The sequence below is a fragment of the Canis lupus genome, chromosome 14 (assembly GCF_011100685.1).
Source record: "Canis lupus familiaris isolate Mischka breed German Shepherd chromosome 14, alternate assembly UU_Cfam_GSD_1.0, whole genome shotgun sequence".
NCBI classification, from domain to species: Eukaryota; Metazoa; Chordata; class Mammalia; order Carnivora; family Canidae; genus Canis; species Canis lupus.
In genome coordinates this window covers 22,796,824-22,819,815 of record NC_049235.1, presented here as the reverse complement: position 1 = coordinate 22,819,815, position 22,992 = coordinate 22,796,824, and the positions used below count along the sequence as shown (strand labels likewise).

Sequence of the window (22,992 nt, the reverse complement as noted above, 5' to 3'; positions counted from 1 at the left end):
ACTCAGCATGACTCGCCACATATTAGCTTGGAAGCAGAGACTACCACGGTTGCACTGAGGAACTTGTGTCATCTAGAGAAAGATTCTCAATTTATGAGATTGGGCTCTCTGGGATTACTTACCCTGAGTTTCTCTAGTTCCCTGGAATACAAATCAGAATATTCCTTAATTGTTTTCCCTTGTGGTTCAATAAAAGCAGAAAACGTTTGCTGTAAATGGAATAGGTGAAGCTAGCTTTAGTTTAAAATCCCTAAGCAGTAAATTATAAGAGTGTATGCTACTTGTTTTATTGTAAAGAACTGACTTACAAATCTTAGCTGCATATTGTGGCACCTTTTTTTCTCCTCATTTCTTTTAAATTGTATTTAAGTGTATGCAAATCTAAAAATTAATTGTGGTCGATACTTTGGGTTGGGTTTTATGGCCATCATCCATTGAGAAGCACCCTCTTCCTCATCCCCTTTTCTATAATTTTCATCTACAGATTGAGTCTCCAGAGTACTGTTTATGTGAGAACACTTCCCCCTTCCTGGTCATAGACTTTGATCCTCAGAGGAATTTGAATCAATCAGAGTCTCTTCTGGGAATTTGGAACTGGGAGAGAAATCCTAGTTCCTATCTGTTAACACTGAAACTATATTCTAGACATGGACTTGTGACCCAGATGTGTAAACCCAAGATAAGGGAATCTACTCTGTAAAGAGAAAGACAGAAAAAAAAAAAAAAAAGAGAAAGACCGAAATGAAGCAAACTCTTTGAGAATAGTGGCCCCAAGCTGTGGTATTCCCAGAGAGAGATAGAAACAGAAAGGGGAGAGTCATTTTCTAGCTTTGCACAGATTTCCTATGGCTCCCATACTGAGAGTGGCCTGCCTGCTTTTGAGTTCCATGGATCCCTACACTATTTTCTCCTATTAAATTATACTTTGCTGTTGTTAGTTTAAGTGGTTAATTTTTTCCATTCTTTAAAATACATTTCTAATAAATCTCATTGTATTTAAGAGAAATCTAAATAGTTCTTTTCATTTATAAGAAGTGAAAAGGGGATCCCTGGGTGGCTCAGTGGTTTGGCACCTGACTTTGGCCCAGGGCACGATCCTGGGGTCCTGGGATCGAGTCCCACGTCGGGCCTGCTTCTCCCTCTGCCTGTGTCTCTGCCTCTCTCTCTCTGTCTCTCTCTCTCTGTGTCTATCATGAATAAAAAAATAAAAAAATAAAACAAAAAACCTTTAAAATCACTTAAAAAAGTAAAAAGCATTGTGAAATCTTTGGTCTGAAGATTAACATAAAGCTTATGAAAAACACGCAAAAATTACAGTCTTTTGAATAAGAAGAGCATGATGGCAGAGTAGGTAGTTCACTCTACCCTTTTCTCTGCATGGAGACAGTCTTGTAATGTCAGTAGTATTAAAAGGGCAACAGTCATAAGGCCAATGCAGTCATAAAGAGGCAGAGTCTTAGAGTGTAGCAACCAAAAAATGGCAGCTGCCCTTGTTCTCAGTGTGCCACTCTTTCCCTGGTTCTGAATGGAGCAAATAGACCTTGTTTAGAGATTACTGTGAGGCCTGTTCTAATCTATCTGGGGGTGCTATGGACTGAATTATGCCTTCCAGAATTCATATATTCAGGCCTTAACCCCCAATGTGATTCTAGGGCTTATAAGGAGGTAATAAAAGTTAAATGAGGCCCTAAGGATAAGACCCTCATTTAGTAGAGCTAGAGCCCTTGTGAGAATAGACACTAGAGCTCATTCTTTCCATCATGTGAGGACACAGTGAGAAGGCAGTTGTCTGCAAACCAGAAATCATCTTCCATCAGAAACTGACTTGGTTGGTGCCTTGATTTTTGGACTTTCTATCTTCTAGAAGTGTAAGAAATAAATTTCTGGTGTCTGAGTAATCTATACCATGATATTTTGATGTGGCATCCCAAGCAGACTAATATAAGGTAGCTCTGATACAAGGTATTCTGTCCTATTTTATCTCAGAACTCAGATAAAAAGGCTTGAAAATGCTGCAAATCTGCCTTGTTAATTAATTAACAAGGCAGAGATTACAGTTGAAACACAATAGACTGCCTAAGACAAAAGCTGGGTAGAGTTTCTTTGGGAAATTTAGACATTCAAAAGTAACTATATAAATGGAATTTGGAAAGCCATGTGCATGCTCAGGGCAAGACATACTCCAAAAACACTCAAGAAAACCCTGTTTTCACCTTGCGCTCATCCCTTGGCACAGTGAAAACTGGCAAGTTGAAGGGGGGCCCAGGCTCAGAGCCAATTTGCAAAGACTGGGAAGTTTCTAGCATTCAAGGGTATTTCTATCACAACCCTTGCTGAGCACAAACTGAGGAACAGAGACTTCAGTGACCACATGTAACAAGGAATACAGTCTTTGCAATAATAGTTTGGAAAGGACATTAAATCTATAGGTTGTGAAAGAGGAAGAATCTGACTTGCAGTTACATTACAATAGTCAAATGTCAGTTCTACCCCCCCCCCCCAAAAAAAAAATTACAAGGCATACAAAGAAACAAGAAAGAATGGCTTATTTAAAGGAATGAAGCCATTTGTGAGGAAGCCCCGACATTGAAGTTATTAGACAAAGATTTGAAAACAACCTATGCTTAAATATGCTCAAAGAAACAAAAACAGAAACAAAAAACCTGGACAAAGAACTAAAGGAAATGAGGCAAAAGATGTATAAACAAAATTAGCAATAAAGAAATAGAATTATAAAAAGGAACTAAAGAAAAATTCTGGGGCTAAAGAGTACAATAGCAACAATTTGGACAAACTATTGGCCCTAAGACAAAACAGCGTTTTTTGCAGAAGACTCTGGCCTGGTCCTCCATCAGGAGATGATGTCAGTGAACTCAAATTATAAAATTTGTCATGGTTTGGTGTGGTGAAGCAGAAAGATCTTGTGCTTTAGATTAAGACCAATGTGTTCAAATTAGCTATAAATAAAAATAACAATGACTAGCATTACTAATTGAAGTGGAGAAAGCTCTAAGAAGGAAGAACTCAGAGTCTAGGACTTATATAACTTCTCGCTTAATATTATATTAGGTACTATATTAAACAACCTCACTGATTTATTTTAATCTTCATGCCAACTCTCTGAGGAGTCATTATCAACTAATGAAGGTACTAGTCTCAGAGATTAAGCCCTTGTAAATAGTAAAAAGGATTCCACTCCAGTTTTTTTTTAATGCTTTATTAAGGTATAATTGACATGCAATAATATATATGTAAGATGTATAATATGATGTTTTGACGTATATAAACATAACCACAATCAAGATATTAAACATAGCTATCATTCCCCTTCCAAAATTTTCTCCTACTACTTCCCACCCCTCCTCATATCTAAGCAACCACTCACCTGATTTCTGTCACTATAGATTAGTTTGCATTTTCTAGAGTTCTATAAATGGAATCATACAATGTCTGTTCTTTTTTATCTGACTTTTTTTCACCCAGTATAATTACATTGAAATTAAACCATGTTGTTTTGTTGATCAATAGTTCATTCCTTGTTATTGCTGATATAGTGTTCCATTATAAGGAAATACTGCTACTTATGTATCCATTCACTCATTGATAGACAATTAACCCAATTGTTTCTGATTCTAAACCCATGCTACATTCTCTCCCCAGATCCCTCACTGTGTGATTCCCTCACTGTGTGATTTTGGGAAACCTAACTATTCTCTCTGAGCCTCGATTTTTCTCATTGTAAAATGGCAGTAATATTTTTCCCAATGTCCTTTTATCTTATGTGTAAGATAAAATGGGAAAGCACCTAATACTGTGCATAGCATACAGTAGGTGCTCATAAATACTCATTTTCTCCAGGAAAGAAATATCTCCAGGAAGGAAAAGAGAAAAAATATAGCAGTATATGCTTTTTTGGAGTCTTTTTTCCTGCAATTTCACCTCATTCTTGAAGATTGCTCACTTTGATTTCCCCTGCTTGCATCTAATCTGCACCTCATGGATACAGTGTTCCCCTTTTCTTTCTAATCCAAATATGGACAGACTTTTTTTCTTATTCTCATACCATGACTGAAATAGAGTGATGTTTTCACAAAAATAAAGGGATAAACTGAAAGGGTATAATTACATGAAGCCAAGCAATATAGAAATATAGAAATAGTTAAGGGTCTCAGAGCATACTTCTCTCCCAAATAATCCCAGCAAAGTTAAGTTAAAGAGCTTTATTTTTTTTAATTTTCAGTTTTTATTTTGACATAATTTCAGATTTTACAGGAAAGTTGCAGGAATAGAATACTTAATACTATCTTTTCCTTGATTATTGCTTTACAATTTTAACAACTCATTTAAATTAAATTATTAAATTATTCTACTATTCACTTGCCTCTGAAATTTAGGCTAATAGTGGCTTTGGCAGAAAATATTCAATTAACTCAGTATGATAACAAATTTAACAACAGTAACAATTCCAAATTTGCTTACTGAATATCTGATGAGTGCCAGACTACTTACTGGATGTTTAACTGAGACTATCCCCTACTCTAAACAATGCTGTAAGGTACTATAACCCACTTAACAGATGAATATTGAGACAGAGAGGGCTTTGTGATATTGCTCAAGGTCACACAGATAGAAATCTTATGGTGTTAAATGCAAATGAAACCAAACAGATTCCTAGACCTGCATTTTTAATGCTAATTTAAAAAACCCACTGTTAGCAAGCTACAGCCTTTGGGCTAAATCTAGCCTACAAAAGGGCTTTATTTAGTCCCATGGCTGCTTGTACAAGGATCACATCCTCTCACACGGATGGGCACAACCTGGTCTGAGGTTCTTCCTAACCTGCCTCCTGTTTTTCAGTTATCTGGCTATTTTCTCTCATTGACTTCTGTGATTCTTGTTGCCCTCACAGAAAAAACATAAGCCCAACTCCTTGAGCTCTAACTAACTAAACACTTTTGTCTTCTACTGAGGGTCTTGGGGGTCTAAAGGAAATGAGTTGACAGGCAAGGTTATCTTCATCAGGCTGAGGCATTCTTGGGACATTTCATGATGACTCACCCAGACATCTTAAATAATAAAAATGATACTGTACAAATGATCAAAGGCACAAAACATCACAAAGGGCTGTGATGTATGGTTCTGATCCCCTCTTCAGGACTGAAAGATTTATTCCCCTAGCTGTTGGGAGTGCTGCCGCAGACAGCCCTCTCAGGTGCAGGCACCTGACTTAACTCAAGGTCATGACTCCTTTCAGGGCACCCACACGCAATGACTGATCAACATAATGGTATAGAAACTCAGCCTCCCAACTTCGACCTGTAGTATTCTTTAGAGCCATTACAACATCAGAGTTCCCCATAGAAAGACTACACATAGCCCAGCTTCTTCCTCTGTACAATGCTGCTTCCTCCTCTTCTCATTTATAGGAATCAACCTCAAAAGATTTTCCTGGTATATTTTCCAAATATTTCCATGGTGATACAATCTGATAGGGTAGTAGATATTAGACAAAATGTATTCCAATCCTTGCTCTGTCACTTACTAGCTGCTTTTTGAGCCTCATGGTTCATACCTATAAACAAGAAGTAATGATGCCCATCTTTCAGAGTGATTGTGTTGGTTAAGTGAGATGAGAGGATATTTGTAAAGGGCCTACCATATTCAAGTATTCAATAAATGGTAGCTATTTTTACAAACAAGTATAATAATGACATAAGTGGATTGGGTAAAGATTTTAAAAGGAAGTATCCTTTCAACATATGTTTCAATTTACTGCCACATTTTTAGTCCCCTAGTAGCAAATATTAATCAACAAAGATACTCTCTATAAAGATCTCTATACTGAAATGTGCATAAATGATCTTCATCCAATCAGTAATTATCTCTAAAGAAAAAAGAGTTGGAATAAGTGATTTCTAAGTCTTTTTTCCCCCAGTGGTTAGAGCCTTGTGAGTCTATGAATTAATATGACCCTCTAAAAATAGAAGCAACTATTTCTGAGATTTGAAGCTCTGTGTTGAGGATGGCCACATGTCAACAGAACTTTAGTTCTAAGTCTTCTTGACTAATACTCTCCTTGCAAATAATTCAGACTCTCAATCTGTTATACCATTGTGTGGTATGTTTCTGTATACCACCTTTATAGTTGAAGCCTGACAGATCTAAATGAAAGGTGAAGGTGGTATACAGAAACATTAGAGTCTTCCAGAGTTCAGGAGAATCAGAACTCCAGTTCTATGAGGAAAGTAGAATTTGTGCCCAATATAAAATGTGGAAAAATAATGGGAGCAAGAAAGATACACATGTGGGACAGAAAGGAGTTGAAAGAAGGAATAGGCATCAGGAAATTTAGCTAGTTTTGCTTCTCATGTGCCAATGGCCTTTTATACTATCACTGACTTTTAAGTGCAGACATAGCCCCCAACCTAACAACATGGGTGAGTATAAAGCTCCCTAGAGTGTGAAAAAAGAAATGAGGAGAGATGTTGTGCTCCATTTTACCCAGCCAATGACTTAAAGGCCAATTCCCTTTTCTTCCGCTTTATTTTAAATATGTTTTTGTGAAATATAATAATCTTTTAACAGTATCTCTGTAGAAAAATGCATTCTTCAGATTGGATTACCTTAAAATGAATTTTTGGGATACAGCTCACATGGATATAGGAGACCTTTTCTGACTTACTAGCATCAACTATCTAGATGTTGTAGGTTAGGAAAATTCAGGTAAAACAGTGACTTGCAAAAGGCATTATGATCAAATTGAACTAAAATTAGTTCAATTGACCTTCATTCAGTCTGCAAAACTTCTTTTTCTACTAGATCTTTAGGAAGCCTTTGCTTTGAAGACATTATTGGTGGAGAGGGATGCAGTTGGGAAGGGAACAAAATAACCTTTCTGACAGAAAATCACTTTTTTTTCATTTCTCTCAATTGCTTTGCATTTCTATGTTCTTCCCATCTATCTCTTTCCTCCTCCCCCTTTCCTTCTTCTGTTTTCATTTGTGTGTGTTTGGGAGATGGGGGAGGGTAAGGTGGCAGGGGTTCTTTTTCTCTTCTTTTTCTTTGCTTCCTGCTCTTTCACTGCCCTCATTGTTTGGTCTGCCTCCTTTCAATCCCTTCCTTTTTATTTTTCATTTCTTGTTTTTATATCTTTTATATATGCCCCTCCTGGTAGAGAAAGGAATACCATTATTATTTTCATTAAAAGAGAAGTTTAAGTTCTTAACTCTTTCTCACTCTGTGCTAAGCATTATAAAAAGGAAATTACATAGATAGTGTCTGACCCCTGAAGTAATGTATTATGAGTCCCAGCTGTGATTTTATAACACTCTCATGATTGTTGGCTTTTTGTTTTTTGTTTTTTCTCAGTCCCATTAAAAATCTGATGGTAGCAATGAACTGCCTCCTTCCAAAAATGACTAAGTCATGGACACATTCAATTTGCATGCAGTTTCAGAAGATTAAAAAACTCCCTGAACCCCTTAGGAGCCTATGACCTCAGATCAAGAACCTTGCTGGTCATTCCAGTACATTTCACAAATATCATACAACTTGAGATCAGAGGAATCTTAAAACATCATAGAACATAATAAAGTTTAATTCATTTTGTTAAGAAAATCAATAGGCTATATAACAGCCATTTTGTGTGGTTGGAGAAGTAAAATAGAAGAAATTTTATCAAATTACAAGTAGAAAAAAAAACAAAAAACAAATTGCAAGTAGATTGTAACATCATCCAAAAGGAACAAACATTTATTGAACACTGCTGGCCATATACATACCTATATATAAAATTCCTACATGATACAGCTGCTATAAAAATTATATATATGTACACATATATACAGATATATGTATGTATATAATATATAAATATGCATGATGTAAAATATTATATATGTGTTAAATTTTCACAATAGCTATATCATGTAGGATTTACACTGAGATAAGGAAATTGGGGCTCAGAGAAATCAAATAGCTAACTCAAGTCACCTATTAATATAGATAAGGATTCTAATCTACATCTAATTCTAATGCTCCCTTGGAGGGTAATATCTTAGTTATCTTTTCTGTTCAACACAAAACTTAGCACATAGGTATTTATGGAAGGTTGGAATGTTGATTGAACTAAACCGGAGTCAACTACAGAACCCTACAGTAGATCGTTGGCAGCTTGAGGCTACTCACCCCTCTCCTATTCCCCATTTAATCTCATTTCTTTAGAGAAAAGGAAAGGGGGCATTTTAACACATTCTGAAAAGTGGAGAGAGTCTACAAAATTGCAGAGAAATATAGTAATTTTCTTCTATTAATCAGAGAAATGTGGCAGGCAGTTCTAGCAATGTGAGGGCAATAGGCTTAAATGTGCCAATTTTAATGTGGAAGGAATTACTGCAAACTTAATACAATATGAACTTGAGGAAACCATTTTTGACTTAGTAAGTCCTCTGAACATTAAAGGGGGCATTCTGACTGAAGCTCCTGAAATATAAAGAACAATTTGAAACATGCCCAGGAGGAAAATACAGCAACTGGAGCATAAGAAAGTTCTCAAATGAAGCCTGATTAAAAAAAAAAAAAAAAAAAAAAAAAAGATATCATTGATTGAATAAATTGTTCAGAATGTATGTGTACATACTCTATCTGAGGCTAGCTAATGATGGAATCTATAATTTGAATAGAAGTTCGTGAGGAAAATGAAAGCAATACCAGAATGTGGACAAGATAGAGGCTGATTATATTTACAAAAGAATACTTTTAGGGAAGCTAATAAACAATAAAGTTGAGCAGAAACTACTTTGGAAGTAACTGTCATCTTAGAACCCAGTCAAGACACTGGAATAATGAAGAATTGGTGTTATGTTGCCTTGATTGATAGTATCATGATTTAAAAGTAAGCCCATGTTGACTTCAGGTCAGGGCAAGTTCATGATGCATAGTTTTTAAATTTCTCTAATTCCTTCCTAAAAACATAATAAATAAAATAACAAAAGAAAAATGTACAATATCCTCCAAAAAACTAATAAAACATCCCCATGGACCTCAGAATATCCTTTGAGATTATCCTTTGCCTTACCCAGACCACAGACAATACAGGATGCATATAGGACATGTGTAGGCTTAGCAGCTATGCAGAGGTAGTGGAGAGGAGAAAAAGAGAGTTTTAACGGTTCTATGAACACTGGAATGCAGATTTCCCCTGCTTTTAGGAACTTTATGTTAGGCCATTTCACTTGTACAAAAGACCTACTTTAGTACCTATTTTTTGCTAACTAAGAGAAAGCCCAAGAGGGTTTTCACTTTTATGAAGATAGGTAAAAAAAGCAAAAATAGCGTTCAGTGTTTATAGATGAAGTGAATACCCAGATCAGAAAGAGTGGCACCTCCAGGCTCCTTCCGTGGAACTACTCTCAGCATCTCAGCATCATGCTGCCATAGCATTGAATTGTATCCACTAGCATCTGTGCTTTATTTCTATTTTGTGCGTTCATTACCAAGATGTGTCCTAAGGTATCAGAAAAGTCTAAGAGAGATTATTTTTTAGATCTGGGAACTCTAAAAAGTTTTCCATATAGGTAATGGTAATTACTTCCTCACTTAATGGCATTTTGGTTATGAAAGCTTTCATAGGAACATTCTACTTTCAGATAGAGAAAACTTTCAGCAGTTGCCAAGATATACTCCAAAGGAGAGAGAGTCCCTCCTGGAATGGAATTCTCAGCAAGTTGAATATTGTGAGAATAACAGTGAAGAGAAGAAGATTCCAGGCTCCAATTGTGGGTGAGTGGAATAAGAAGAGCACAGCTACATACTCAGGCACTATGGAGAGATCAGAAGGTACTGCTGTGGCTCAAATGCTCAAAGAACTCAGAAATATCTAATAACATTCTTGCCTTTTGGAAAATGGTCCTGTGAAGAGAATTCAAATTGAGTAGGACAGGAACGCTTAGGACAGAGGGGAGAAAAGGATCTAACACTTTGGGGAAAGGTAGGATTCCAAAGATGGCAGATCTCAGAAAGTGGGTATGACTACACAGAGAGGTCATTTATATATTTATTTGTATCTCTATCTACCTATATTATTTGTAATAAAAAATAGAGGAGAAAGCTCTCAAGCAGAAGAGGTAGGAAAGCTACCCTAGTGCATCTCAATCCCCTACAAAGAAATCACTTTTTAAAGACATGGAACACTTGGATTTGTTTATACATGAACAACAGAAAAAGAATATTGTCAAGCACTAAATATACTACTATTTTAAAAATGGACTACATGATGAAACTGGATAATTAATGTATTCTAAAAAACATATAACAAAAAGATGAAAACTAAATAATAGAATTATCTAGAAGAACTTAAGAAAACAATAAAAAAAAACTGTGAAAGAACAGCGTACACTATAATTAGGAAATTAAGAAATGAGGCGGCTTAATTGAGAAATCAAGATTCAGAACTGGGCTCAAGTCGTGAGGGCTGGTCTATTTCCAGCTTACTCTTACTTTTTGGTCCCAGTTGAAATTTATAGATTCCCATCTTTCGTACAAGGCTTTAAACTCTAATTTTCTCTCAACCCCTGGAACCTATGAAAAGTTTTTCTCAAATTCTCATCTTTTCATGTACTCTTCTCAGATTTCCTTATTTTCTGGATCAAGTCCCCATATATCCTCACTGCCTGAGTGAGGATTCTTCAAATAATTTCACATTGTTCTGAGACAACCTAGTCTACCATTGTCAGAAATAGAAATTGGGAAATACAGTTTACAAATGAAGAGAAGGAAGAAAGAAAAAAGAGAAAGAAAGAAAAAGAAAGAAAGAAAGAAAGAAAGAAAGAAAGAAAGAAAGAAAGAGAAAAAAAAAGAAAGCAAGAAAGAAAGAAAAAGGAAAGAAAGAGAAAGAATTCAAGAGAAAAATGAGAGCTACAGAAGATAGGAAAAGAAGATCCAACATAAGCATAATTTATATTGGAAGAAGAAGATGAAAGCAGTAGAATAAGACAATACAAAAATCCATAATGCAAGATCTTCTTTTAAAAAATTGGAACATCTAAATTGAAATATCACCCCAATAACCTTAGAAAATGAACTCATAATTGTAAACACTAAGATATAATCTAGTAAAACTGGATAAGAAAGAAAAAACTCTTTGGACATCTAGGCATAAAGACAAAGTTACTTATAAAGGGAAAGTAAAATCACATTTTCATCAGATTTATTCAGCATAAGATGATACAGCAACATAGTTAAGAGACTCAAGGAAAGAAAACATGAAATAGTGATTTTATACATGTACAAAGTTGATTTTAAGTATAAACTACAGAAAAAGATGTGAACCTGTAAAAACTTCAGAAACCTAGAAAACAAGATTCAGGCTATCAAGAAATCATAAAGGATGGTTCAGCTAAGTTCCAGGAGCATAACAGCTTGCCAATAAATGTTAGTTTAACAGATGAATGGTTGGATGGATACATGGTTTAAATAATAAATTTGTGAATTTCAGGCTATACCTGGTAGGGAAAAGGAAAAAGCTATCCAAATTGCTAGTTACCAGAGAGCTAGAAATGTGAAGTCAAAGAGTGTTAGTTCTGGGAAAATTTTAGATCAAGATGAATAAACTCTCAGAGTAATTTGCCCAATATGCACAAATGGCACATGGATGAGCTAGAAAATGGATCCAGAATTTTCTGAAGCTTACTAAATTTCTCTTCAAAAACCCATTTGCTGACAGAGTATAAACCTTCAGCATCATTAATTTTCCCCTCAAACTAATCCTGTTCTCTGTATCTCATAGTAAAATGTTTCTTGAAGACTAGGCCATAACTTTTCCTGTCATTAACTTAAAATTTACAGCAATAATATCTTTATTATAGAAAAATTAGAAAAACGATTCTAATCACCCAAATAAAACTCTTATCAGTTGCAAACATTTTTGTCTTCACTTTTTTAGACTTTTTCATTCTTTGAACAAACACACAGTGGTGTTTAAAACAAACTAGAATCATATAGTCATATTTTTATAGTCTTTTTCATGACATCTGATATATCAGTGATATGATCATCTTTCATTATCAAATATAGAACTAATCATAGGAAAGATACTTTACTTTTAAATGAATCTTATATTGATAGAAATGTAAATTCTAATGTTTACCTTATGTTTTCTTTTCCTGAGTATTACATGATTTCAGTTCATTCAATGTCATTTGTTAGTAGTGTAACCTTTGTCCCTCTATGTTCTCCCTTTATATTTGGTTGACATAAATCTTAAATTTGCCAGGCTAATTAGTTATAGCTCCTTAGGTCCTTCTGAAACCTGAAGTCAATGTTATTGACTGGAATGTTATTGGATATAATTTTTCCTCCAGTGGGGAAAAAGAGAGGGATCAAGAAGGGGAGAGAACTATTATATGCTGAGGGGAAAGTAGTGTGAGTGATAAACTGGAAGTAAATATGTTTGGCCATTTTGATCAGGCCTCTTATGGAATTGCCATAATTAGATATGGCTCTGGGGAAGAAAGAAGCCTCCTGTATATGGCCTAGGGCTGAAGAAGTCTGGAAAAGCTGCAGAGGATAACCCCAGCTGGTGTCTTCAGAGGCTGGGTTATAAGAGCACCACTCAGCCCCTCTTCTTTTGTTGGTTCCATCCCATGTCATATAAAACATATTAAAAGGCAGCCATTTCTCATCAAAGATATTCCCATATAACTGAGTGAAGGTTTAGCAGCAATTGACTGCTTGACTTGATATTATCTTTAGATATTTAATTCAAAATTTGTGAATTCTGGTTTTTCCTTTTTTTTTTTTCTTCTTTTGTGTTGTGAGCCCAATACTTTCTTTTCTTTTTCAGGCAAGAAACTGTTTTTCAGGCCCTTGAAATGCTTATAGGCCTGGACACTATGCTATACTGCCCAGTGCAATGGGTAGGAAAGTTCTTCAACCTCGCTTGGGCCTCCCCTCTACTCCATGAGATGCTGTTGCTGCTGCTGTGGGTGGTATTCTTCTTACCTTTACTGTTGTCTCATCTGAGAGATATGAAGGCCCCAGTTCTCCCCTACCCCTGACTTCTTGTGGTTATTTGGGTTTTGTCACTGTCTAGTTTTACAGGTGATGGTGGCTTTCCCTTCTGCACCATCCCACACGTCTGGGTCTTAAAGATCCTTTTTCTTTTCATGGGTTGTTTTGAAGGTACGAGTGTCCTACAAGAGCCCAGTACTTCTTGGAACACTGGTTAGTATCTTTCTGATAGATTGTTTTTGACTGTCTTCTTAGCTCTTTATTCTGGCTCAGTATCTGCTATATTATTATCGTTATCTTTTTGTTGTTGTTGTTGGCACCTTTGGGCCCTGAGGCCCAAAGTTTAGTCCTGTTCCACTCTATTCACAGGCTCCCAGAACCCTTGTTTACATCTCACTTACCTAGGTTTACATTTCGGACCTATTTAATTGGTATCCGAAAAGAGGCCAAGTCAATGGAACAGGATAAATAAGGGTTTCTGAAGTAGAGGGACCTGGGTTCAAATCCCACTTCCACTACTTGCTAGTTTTATTGATTGATTGATTGATTGATTGCTAGTTTTATTACTTAGATCCATTACAAGACCTCTTTGTGAGACAATTTTAGCATGTATAAAATGGACAAGTTAATGCCCAATCTCCTCAGTTTTGAGGAGGATGAAATAGGATAATGGATATGCCTAGTATAAAGTAGATATCTTCAAATATTAGTTTCCACCTATATTTTGTATATTTAAATTTGCATGAGTTTAGATTTACACCTTTGCTTCTTTCTTTCTCTTTCACTATTGCTGTTCACAGGTTGCAACAGAGATAGGGATAACAATGATTTCAAATTTGTCTTACTGCCATGTTTGAATAGCAGAGATGATCCTTTTCTAGCTAATAACATATTGCTATTACGTAGGTGAGCCTGATATCTTATTTTGTATTCCTCCTTAGGCAATTGCTTTTCTTGGAATCATTTGTTTCTGTGTACTTGACCTTGACTCACTTTCTGATTCATTTATTACTTAACGTAACCACTAGCTTGTTCGATTATCTTTAATTAAGTTGTATTGGTTCCTGAACATGGAAATGCCCTTGTTTCATGGTTAGCCAAGTTCCACCTTTGCTGAGTGTAACAATTCAGTCAACTCATTTTGCCCTTTATAATGTTAAAAAAACGAAATTCAACTAAGTAAATTTGAAGATGAAATTGGCTTTTTTAAACAATTCATGAATCAGGCAGCATCCTATCTAGCAAGTAGAGGAGCTCTCAGAAGAATTGTACGAAATGGAAGGTATTCTTTGGAAGGAGGTGGAGCAAGAAAGTTATAAGCAAAATAGAGAAAGGATTGTGTCAGGTAAGATCACCTTCCCATAAGGAAAAGGACAGGAGATCTTATTATGTAGATTACCTAATGTTCCTTTGGGGGGACAGAGAAAACCCAGACAGATTACCTCATTGGTGCTTATCAGAAAATTCCTGACTGACCTCGTTAAGACTCATCTTTCTGGGAGAGGCTGAAATTGCAATTAGATTAGGTATTAAGCCCTCATTACTGACTTGGGGCCTTAACCTAAGTGACACCATTTTGGGTCTGTTGTTTTCTTTTTAATAATAACAAATGTGGTGTGCTTCTGTCTCCATATTTCTCTCAGAAGAAATGTTAATTAAAAATATGTTTTAGGGATGCCTGGGTGGCTCAGCAGTTGAGGATCTGCCTTTGGCTCAGGGTGTGATCCCGGAGTTCTGGGATCAAGTCCCATATCGGGCCCCCTGCATGGAGCCTGCTTCTCCTTCTGCCTATGTTCTGCCTCTCTCTCTCTGTGTCTCTCATGAATAAATAAATAAATAAATAAATAAATAAATAAATAAATAAAATCTTTAAAAAATATATATTTTAAGTGCAATGAACATTTTAATAATAGTATCTATTTTAAAAAATAAAAATGATTGATTCTTCAACTGGTAAAAAAAGCCCATTTATGTTGTGGCCTTTAACACAAAAACGCAAGAAACCACATTAGATTTGTTACTATAAGCCTCTATATAGGCATGCACACTCCTATGACTTAGCTCTATAATTTATAATTGATTAAACATTAGGCCATTGATCAAAAGCAAATCTCTCATTATTGTTTATATGAAAAAACCTGCTTCAATTATGTCACTATTACTTCCAGCACTGTTTCAGTTTCCCTCAGTGTACAAATAATAAATTTAGCAAGGTGATGGCCTACTACAGAAGGAACAGGTGGCTGAAGGAGAGGATAAGTAGCTCAGACACACTCATACACTCACATTCAGTTTGGGAGAGAGTGAAAGAAACTCTTTGTTCTTCAAAGCTTCTAGATTTTGGTCCCTTTTACTTCTCAGGGGGTATAAACCAGCTTTTCTAAGTTCTGGGCCCTTTCTCAAAGATAGCATAATTATGTTTTTGGGAAAATAGGAAATCTTTTGTGTCTAAGGGTCTAAAGGAGAGGGAGTGGGTACCCTGAGGATTAGTTGAGGCCCAGGAAGTGTCAGGATTTGTGCACAATGAAAGGAATTTCTGTGAGTGAGTATTGCTTCATGAGATGGCCAGATGAAAAAGCCTGCCCAGCCCTGTGTTCTTGGGGTCACATATGGAGGTAGAAGGATGTCTTTATCAGGCAGGAACTGCATGAAAAAGACCCTAGAAGGCTTATGTTTCCTTTGTAGGTTCTTCAGTCCCCTTGGTCCCTGTGACCTGTCACGGGGCTCCTCCCATGTGACTCTAGTATGCTCATCAGCAAATACCCTAGAGATTTGTGCTCACCACAGACCATCAATAGCTCTGGTAGTCATTCAACAAAGACTTCTATATGCCAGGATCTTCAAAGATAATTTAAAAATTACCATGTACCAGAATCTTGGTATGGAGTTAGACCTTTGAAAGGGGGAGGACAAAGCCTAAAAAAGTTCATAACCTCTCCCCTCCTGTTTTTACCCTGTTATGTTTCTTCATGGAATTCAATCACTTTAAAAACATTTTTAAAAATGTATTGTTTTTAGTAATCTCTGCACCTAACATGGGGCTCGAACTCATGACCCTGAGCTTGAGAATCTCATGCTCTTCCGACTGAGCCAGCCAGGTGCCCCATTCACATTTTATATGTCTAATTGTTTATTGTCTGTATTTCTCTGTTAGAATACAAGACCCATGAGAACAGAAACTTTGTCCTGTTTATTGCTGTCTCCCCAGTTTCTAGAACAGTGCCTGGCACATGCAATGTATTTGACAAATATTTGCTGAATAAATGATTGAATGAGTATCCCATTGTTTTAGTCCATGAAAGTCAAGCAGCCTGGTATATTATTTTATCTTCTCTTTCTAAAATAGTCTTAAGCTTTTAAACCTAAAGTAAATATTGTCTTTTCTGCCTCTTCTCCAAAAAAAAAAAAAAAATGCTTATAGTGCTGGATCATTTATAATCTTGGAGCTGCAAAATGAAGAGGTAAAGTAAAAAAGGAACACTGTACACCTGGTAGAGTCTCTAGTCTTCCAGAGTCTTGCAGAGCCAATTCTTTTATGGAAATCTTATGAAACATCTAATGCAGTTTTATAATCATCTATTTCAACTTACATTTATAATTTGAAGCAAAAAAGATACCTAGTTTCTGCTTGAAAAACAAACCCTTTTTGGTTGTTGTTATGTCTGATAGAAGCAAAGGAGTAGCCTCACAACCTTCCACCCACCTCTCCCCTACCACCACTGTTGTCAATCAGATTCTTTTTCCCACTGACCTCCCTCGCCTAAGGACAAAAGGATTCTCTGAACTGTCATCTTTGTGAAATTTAAGATGCATCATTTTCTATTTCTACAGCAGTTGTCTGCTTATTTTCTAATAAAGGCTTCATTGATGTGCCAAAAAAAGTTATTTAGACAACCCCAGTGACTATGTCTATGACTTTTCTTTCATCAGATATCAATCACAGACTTATTCAGCTTAGCTAGCATGATCTCCTTTTAATAAAACCCGTGTCAATAGGTTGCAAACATTTCATCACTTGGTGTTTACATATTGATTTTCTTTATAGTGTTCTTGAAACTTATTTTGAAAACTGGCATTAGCTTTTTAACATGCTGGAGTTTTGTTTCTTTCTTTGTAGAGATCAATCATTTTCTATGTTTTGCTCTTTTGGGTAGTCCTCTTGATTTGAGATTTATAATGCTTTACTGTTTTACCTAGCCTTTTCTTTCTGCTTATAGTGGCCCTTTAAAAACTTTATTAATATAATCTACCTTTACCAAAAGGTCAACATAGCATTCTGGATTTAAAAACTGACTTTTTTTTTTTTTTTTTAAGATTTTATTTATTTATTCATGAGAGAGACACACACACACACACAGAGGCAAAGACGCAGGATTCCATGCAGGGAACCTGATGTGGGACTCGATCCAGGGTCTCCAGGATCATGCCCTGGGCTGAAGACGGAGCTAAGCCATTGAGCCACACAGGCTGCCCCAAAACTGACATTTTTAATGTTGAAACTTCACTTGACTTTCTTTTCCTTTTGTCTTTTTTTTTTTTTTTGATAGGGGAAGGTGGCAGAGGGATAGGGGAAGGTGGCATAGGGAGAGGGAGAGAGAAGAGAATCTTAGGCATGGAGCCTGCCTAAGAGCATGGAGCCCCTCAAGGGGTTCAGTCTAACAACCCGGATATCATGACCTGAGCTGAAATCAAGGGTCGGATGCTCAACCAATCATTATAGAAGCATTATAGCATGCTGGTGAAGAGTACAGAGTCTTGAGTCAGACAGATATTGATTTCAAGTACAGCTCCACTAAGTACTACTCTATTACTTTGGATGGGATACTCTCCAGTTTTCTCACCTGAAAAATAAGTCTAAGAATAATATCTATCTCAGAGGACTGTGGTGAAGCTCCAAAGAAAGAGGGCAGGTGCAGTCTTTACATCACTGTTCAGACATAATGAAGGCTGAGTGAATATTCCCACAGATAGGGACAGGGAATGACATGGTAAGGCAATGCTTAAAAGAAAAAAATTAGAGTCAGATGCATCGTGCACATTCTCTCCCAAAAAGGTTTTTTTAAAAAAAATTGTTCTTCATACAAATGAATCTAAGAAGTTTGAAAAGGAAAAACGATTACAAGTCTTCAGTAGAAAGTCAAGAGAAGTACCTGGGTAGAAAATGATGTGGCATGACTTGTATACCCTGACCTTAGGAGGCCTTGCAGATTCCTTTATTGCCCTCTTGGGATGTGGCCTCCATGTAAGGAAGCTGAGGCTGGATTACTGAATGATGAGACAGGGAGTGGAGAGAGAAGTCCAATGGGTCTGCCACCATTTCAGTCACCTCAGCTGGGTATGAGTCATGTGAATGAAGCCTGGCATCCTGGATCCTGTGGCTTTTGTTTTGTTTTTTTGTTTTTGTTTTTTTTTTTCCTGTGGCTTTTGTTGAGCTTCCCCGGCCAATACCATGTGAAACAGAGTTAAGTTGCCAATCTGCCCAAGTTGCAGAATCATATGCAAATACATCAAATAAATGGTTGGAATTGTTTGGGGATGGTTGTTTCAAAGCAATAAATCTCTGGAACATAAGAGGGCTTGGAGCTTCTGTTTTCATGGACGTCAGCCACCCTATGTAAAGCTTGGGTTAGATAATGGAATAACGTGAGACCATGTGGAGAAAGTTAAGTCCCAGTCCTCCAGTCATTTCTGCCAAGGCCCCAGGCTTGTGGGTAAAGCCACCTCCTTAGACCTCCTAGCATAGCCTAGCTACCAGCCAAGGGCAGCCTTGTGAGGGATGCAATAAGAGCCCAATAAGATCAACAGAATCATGGTGGTTGTTTCAAGCCACTATATTTGGGGATAATTTATTACTGTGTAGCAATAGGTAACTGAAACACCCACAGTGCACCACCGCTTCCCAGAAGTGAGAATATTGAGGTCCTGGGCTAATAGTGTATTAGGGAATAATTGTTTTTACCCATAATCAAATACTTTCTCTGTGCCTGGTACTTTACATACATTGTTTTTTTTTTCTTTTTTTTTTTTTTACATACATTGTTTTGTTTGACCCCCATGGTAACCCTGAATGGCAGGTAATTTGGCAGGTGAGAAAGCTAAGTTTGAGTAGATGTTAAATAACTTACTCTAGGCCTTATGGGGAGCACTGTCCCTGCAGGATGGTAAGGTAGAAGGTAATGCCTCATTTTAGGCTTTCTCTGATTTTCCTTTCTTTGAAAACAGTCACTCCTGCATCTCACCAGCTTCCAGTTTTTTTTTTTTTTTTAATTTATTCATGAGAGACAGAGAGAGAGAGGTAGAGACACAGGCAGAGGGAGAAGCAGACTCCACGCAGGGAGCCCAATATGGGACTCGATCCTGGGACTCTAGGATCATGCCCTGGGCCGAAGGCTGGTGCCAAACCACTGAGCCACCCAGGCAGCCCAACCAGCTTCCAGTCTTAGATCCCTCCAGTGGATCCAGTCAGTTCTTGCTACTGAAGTCAGTGTTATAAGATGACTATAGGATCTTTGGTTCATCCTTATTATCACCTAGCTGTCTACAGGATAAAAGTCCATGGCATACAAGCCTCTCTTCCTGCTTCTCCAGCTGCATCTCTTAGCACCTCCTTCATTTTTGCCATATGGAGTTGTTTGCACAGCACAGATTTGGAACCCCATCTTGTGTCATCCCTCTGAGCTTATCCACAAATTGCTGTGCTGGGAATGCCCTCCTTGCCTCCTCCACCTCCCAGCATATCCATTCACCCTCCAGGACTTAACTCAAGGCTTACCTTGACCATGAAACCTCATTACCTGGTCTCCTCCAGGCAGAGGTAGTTGTCCACTCCTCACTTGTGGCCCTGCTGAAACTGTACACTTTCCTAGCAGAGTGTAAGTAATACTTGGTTGTTTTTAAGTCATTAAACTTAAACATTTAAGTCATGTTTATCAATCTGACTGTGAGTTTCTTAATTTTTTATTCATCACTGCATGAATAAAACGCTAACACTTAGCCTGGACTGATCCTTAATGAGGGAAGTGCTCCAGTCAAGAAGTGACTCCCAGAAAGGATCAGGTCAAATCATCAAGAGCCTTGAATGCCATGCTAGTATAATCCAAGTGTCTGCCACCTGGATGTCCTCAAATCCTCCCCTTGTTGGGCCACCCTTTCATCTTATACTCAAGTTGACAGAGCAACTGCCTTGCGTTCCACATTGTGCGAGAGCCCACCATCACCTTCCTCTTCCTTGCAACTTTCCCCCAAACATCTCTGGAGCTTTTAGGAATGAGAAGCTGAATCAGGAGCTCTTCACTTCCTTAGTTACCTCTCACTCCCATTTCCTGCTTGTGCTGACAGTATCATTCTTCCTGTGGCTACTTCTATGCTGCTTTACTCTTCATTTTGCTTCAATTCTTTTGTTCGCCCAAAGCAGCTTGAACGCAAGGCTGTGGTGGTTGGAAGACTTTTTCCCCCTGGTTGTGTTTACAGTCTTGAATAGATAATATATTCACATGGTTTCAAAATCAAATTATATAGAAGGGTGCATAGTGAAAATCCCACTCCTACCCCTGCAATTGTCTGTCCTATTTCCCCCCTTTTCCCACTCCAAGTAGCTATTTTATTAGCTTTTTTGGTATCCCTCTAGGATTTACTTATGCAAACATAATACAGTGCATATATAGAAAGGTTTTTTTGTTTTGGGTTTTTGTTTTTTGTTTTTTGTTTTTGTTCTTGTGTCTCCTTGTTGAACACTGCTGGCAAAAGTTATGAAAATAGGCTGCCTGGACCCACTTTCAAATCTGGGCTGTCCTCTGCTCTCTGTGGGGCCTTACCCTTGCCCAGAAAAATCCTTTCTTTTCCAGTTTCCTATAGGGATGATTTCCACAGTGACATTATTTTTTGAAAACAAAACTTGGAATACAGGGTCTGAGAGATGAATTATTGTAAAATATGGGTCCAGATAGTGGGTTTGCCCTAGAAAATGTGGGACCAACATCTCTATAGCTATTGTCGCTGTCGTGCAGGGTGACCTCTTTAATCCTGAAGGTCAGGCTCCTTCTCTGGGATAGCAGCCTTTTAATATTATTAGTCTGAGAGACAGGACTACAGCTCAGGAAATAATTGAAAATAATTTAAATTCGAATATTGGGTATCATTGTCCTGACAAAGGGGATGTGCTTTGCTGCAGGCCTCCTGTCAGCTGCCATCTGACTGGGCCTCCCTCCCTCTGCTTAGACCTCCTCCTCCATCTTTTCACATCTCTTCCAAATCCTGGGACTCTCACTGCTGTCTCCCTTTCACAGACTGCCCTGAACATCCCTGCTTGCTTTTGTTTTATATGTGGAGCAATTTAGTTTGTGGGGAAGGGGTCACACATGAGGCACTCCTTAGGGAACTATCAGAAGTAATGGGGGGCTCTTGAGCAGCACTAAATTTGAGCAAATTACCAGAGTGTAGTAATTTGCATATAGATAGCAAGGCATCAGAGTGTCCCTCATTAAGATTAATGAGATCAGATTCTCATTGGATTTATTGTCTAACAAACATCTTAGTTTTGGGGTTAGCATGTTTTATACACTTATTCCCCGTATAGTTTTATGGCAGAGATAATTGGTGTTCCCTAAATATTCCAAGTGTTTTCCTACTTTGCCCAGCCTCACTTGCAATTAGGTTGGGCCATGTGACTAGTTCTGACCAATGATCTGTGGGCAGAAGTGGTGTGTGTCTCTTCTGGACCAAGACAGTTAAGACCAGTTTGTCTTTTCTATCCCTCCCTTCCCGTCATGTAGGCCAAGCATTACAGATGGCAGAGCTACAAGCTTCAGGAGGGCCACCTGATCCATACTGGAATGCCGTGGTAGTGAAAAAAAGAAGTTTGTTGTAACAAGCCATTGAAATCTTGAGATATTTTTATTAATATTTAATTGTCTAGCTATGCTATTTAGGCCAACGTTTTTGGAAATAAAATCTAAAACCTAAAATCTTATATTCCACGTATGAGTGAAACCATATGATGATTGTCCTTCTCCAATTGACTTATTTCACTCAGCATAATACTCGCCAGTACTATCCACATCGGTTTCACTCATACGTGGAATATAAGAAATAGTGAAAGGGATTATAAGGGAAAGGAGGGGAACTGAAGAATGGGAAAATTTAGAGAGGGAGACAAACCATGAGAGACTCCTAACTCTGGGAAACAAACAAAGGGTTGCAGAAGGGGAGGTGTGTGGAGGGATGACGTAACTGGGAGACAGGCAATGAGGAGGGCACTAGATGAGATGAGCACTGGGTGTTATACTATATGTCGGCAAACTGAATTTAAATTTTAAAATGCAAAATTAAATAAAATTAAATAAAAGTTAAAAATAGAACTATCCTGTTATCTAGCTATCACACTACTGGGTATTTACCCAAAGAACACAAAAACACCAATTCAAAGGGATACATGCACCCCTACATTTATAGCAGCATTATTTATAATAGCCAAGACATGGAAGCAGCCCAAGTGTCCATTAACTGATGAATGGATAAAGAAGATGTGATAGGGATGCTGGGTGACTCAGTGGTTGAGCATCTGCCTTCAGCTCAGGACATGATCCCAGGGTCCTAGGATAGAGTCCTCACATTGGGGTCACCATGGGGAGCTTTCTTCTCCCTCTGCATATGTCTCTGCCTCTCTGTATTTCTCATGAATAAAGTAAATAAAATCTTTTTTTTTTAAAGGACTTCTTAAACTCAACACCTAAGAAACAAAAAATCCAATCATGAAATGAGCAGAAGATATGAACAGAAATTTCTCCAAAGAAGACATACACGTCAAGCACATGAGAAAATGCTCCGCATCACTTGCCATCAGGGAAATACATATCAAAACCACGATGAGAAACCACCTCACACCAGTGAGAATGGCGAAAATTAACAGGACAGGAAACAACAAATGTTGAAGAGGATGTGGACAAAGGGGAACCCTCTTGCACTGTTGGTGGGAATGCAAACTGA

General features: G+C 37.5%; 1 long non-coding RNA gene and 1 other non-coding gene across 6 annotated transcripts in view; one reads left to right on the top strand and one right to left on the bottom strand.

The window, feature by feature from the left end:
- LOC102154669 overlaps window positions 1-22,776 on the top strand; it is a 28,225-nt gene extending 5,449 nt beyond the window's left edge. For 2 of the 5 annotated variants that reach the window (XR_005369416.1, XR_005369420.1), the window contains exons 3-5: window positions 9,648-9,780; window positions 12,842-13,221; window positions 22,717-22,773. This is a non-coding gene — a long non-coding RNA (uncharacterized LOC102154669). Of the gene's footprint in view, window positions 1-9,647; window positions 9,781-12,841; window positions 13,222-22,716 lie in introns of all 5 variants that reach the window. The other 3 variants (XR_005369417.1, XR_005369418.1, XR_005369415.1) reach the window with 3 other exon arrangements.
- On the bottom strand, window positions 16,036-16,108 carry TRNAE-CUC. The gene has a single exon. It is a non-coding gene; the product is annotated as a tRNA-Glu (tRNA).
- Window positions 22,777-22,992: the final 216 nt, after the last annotated feature.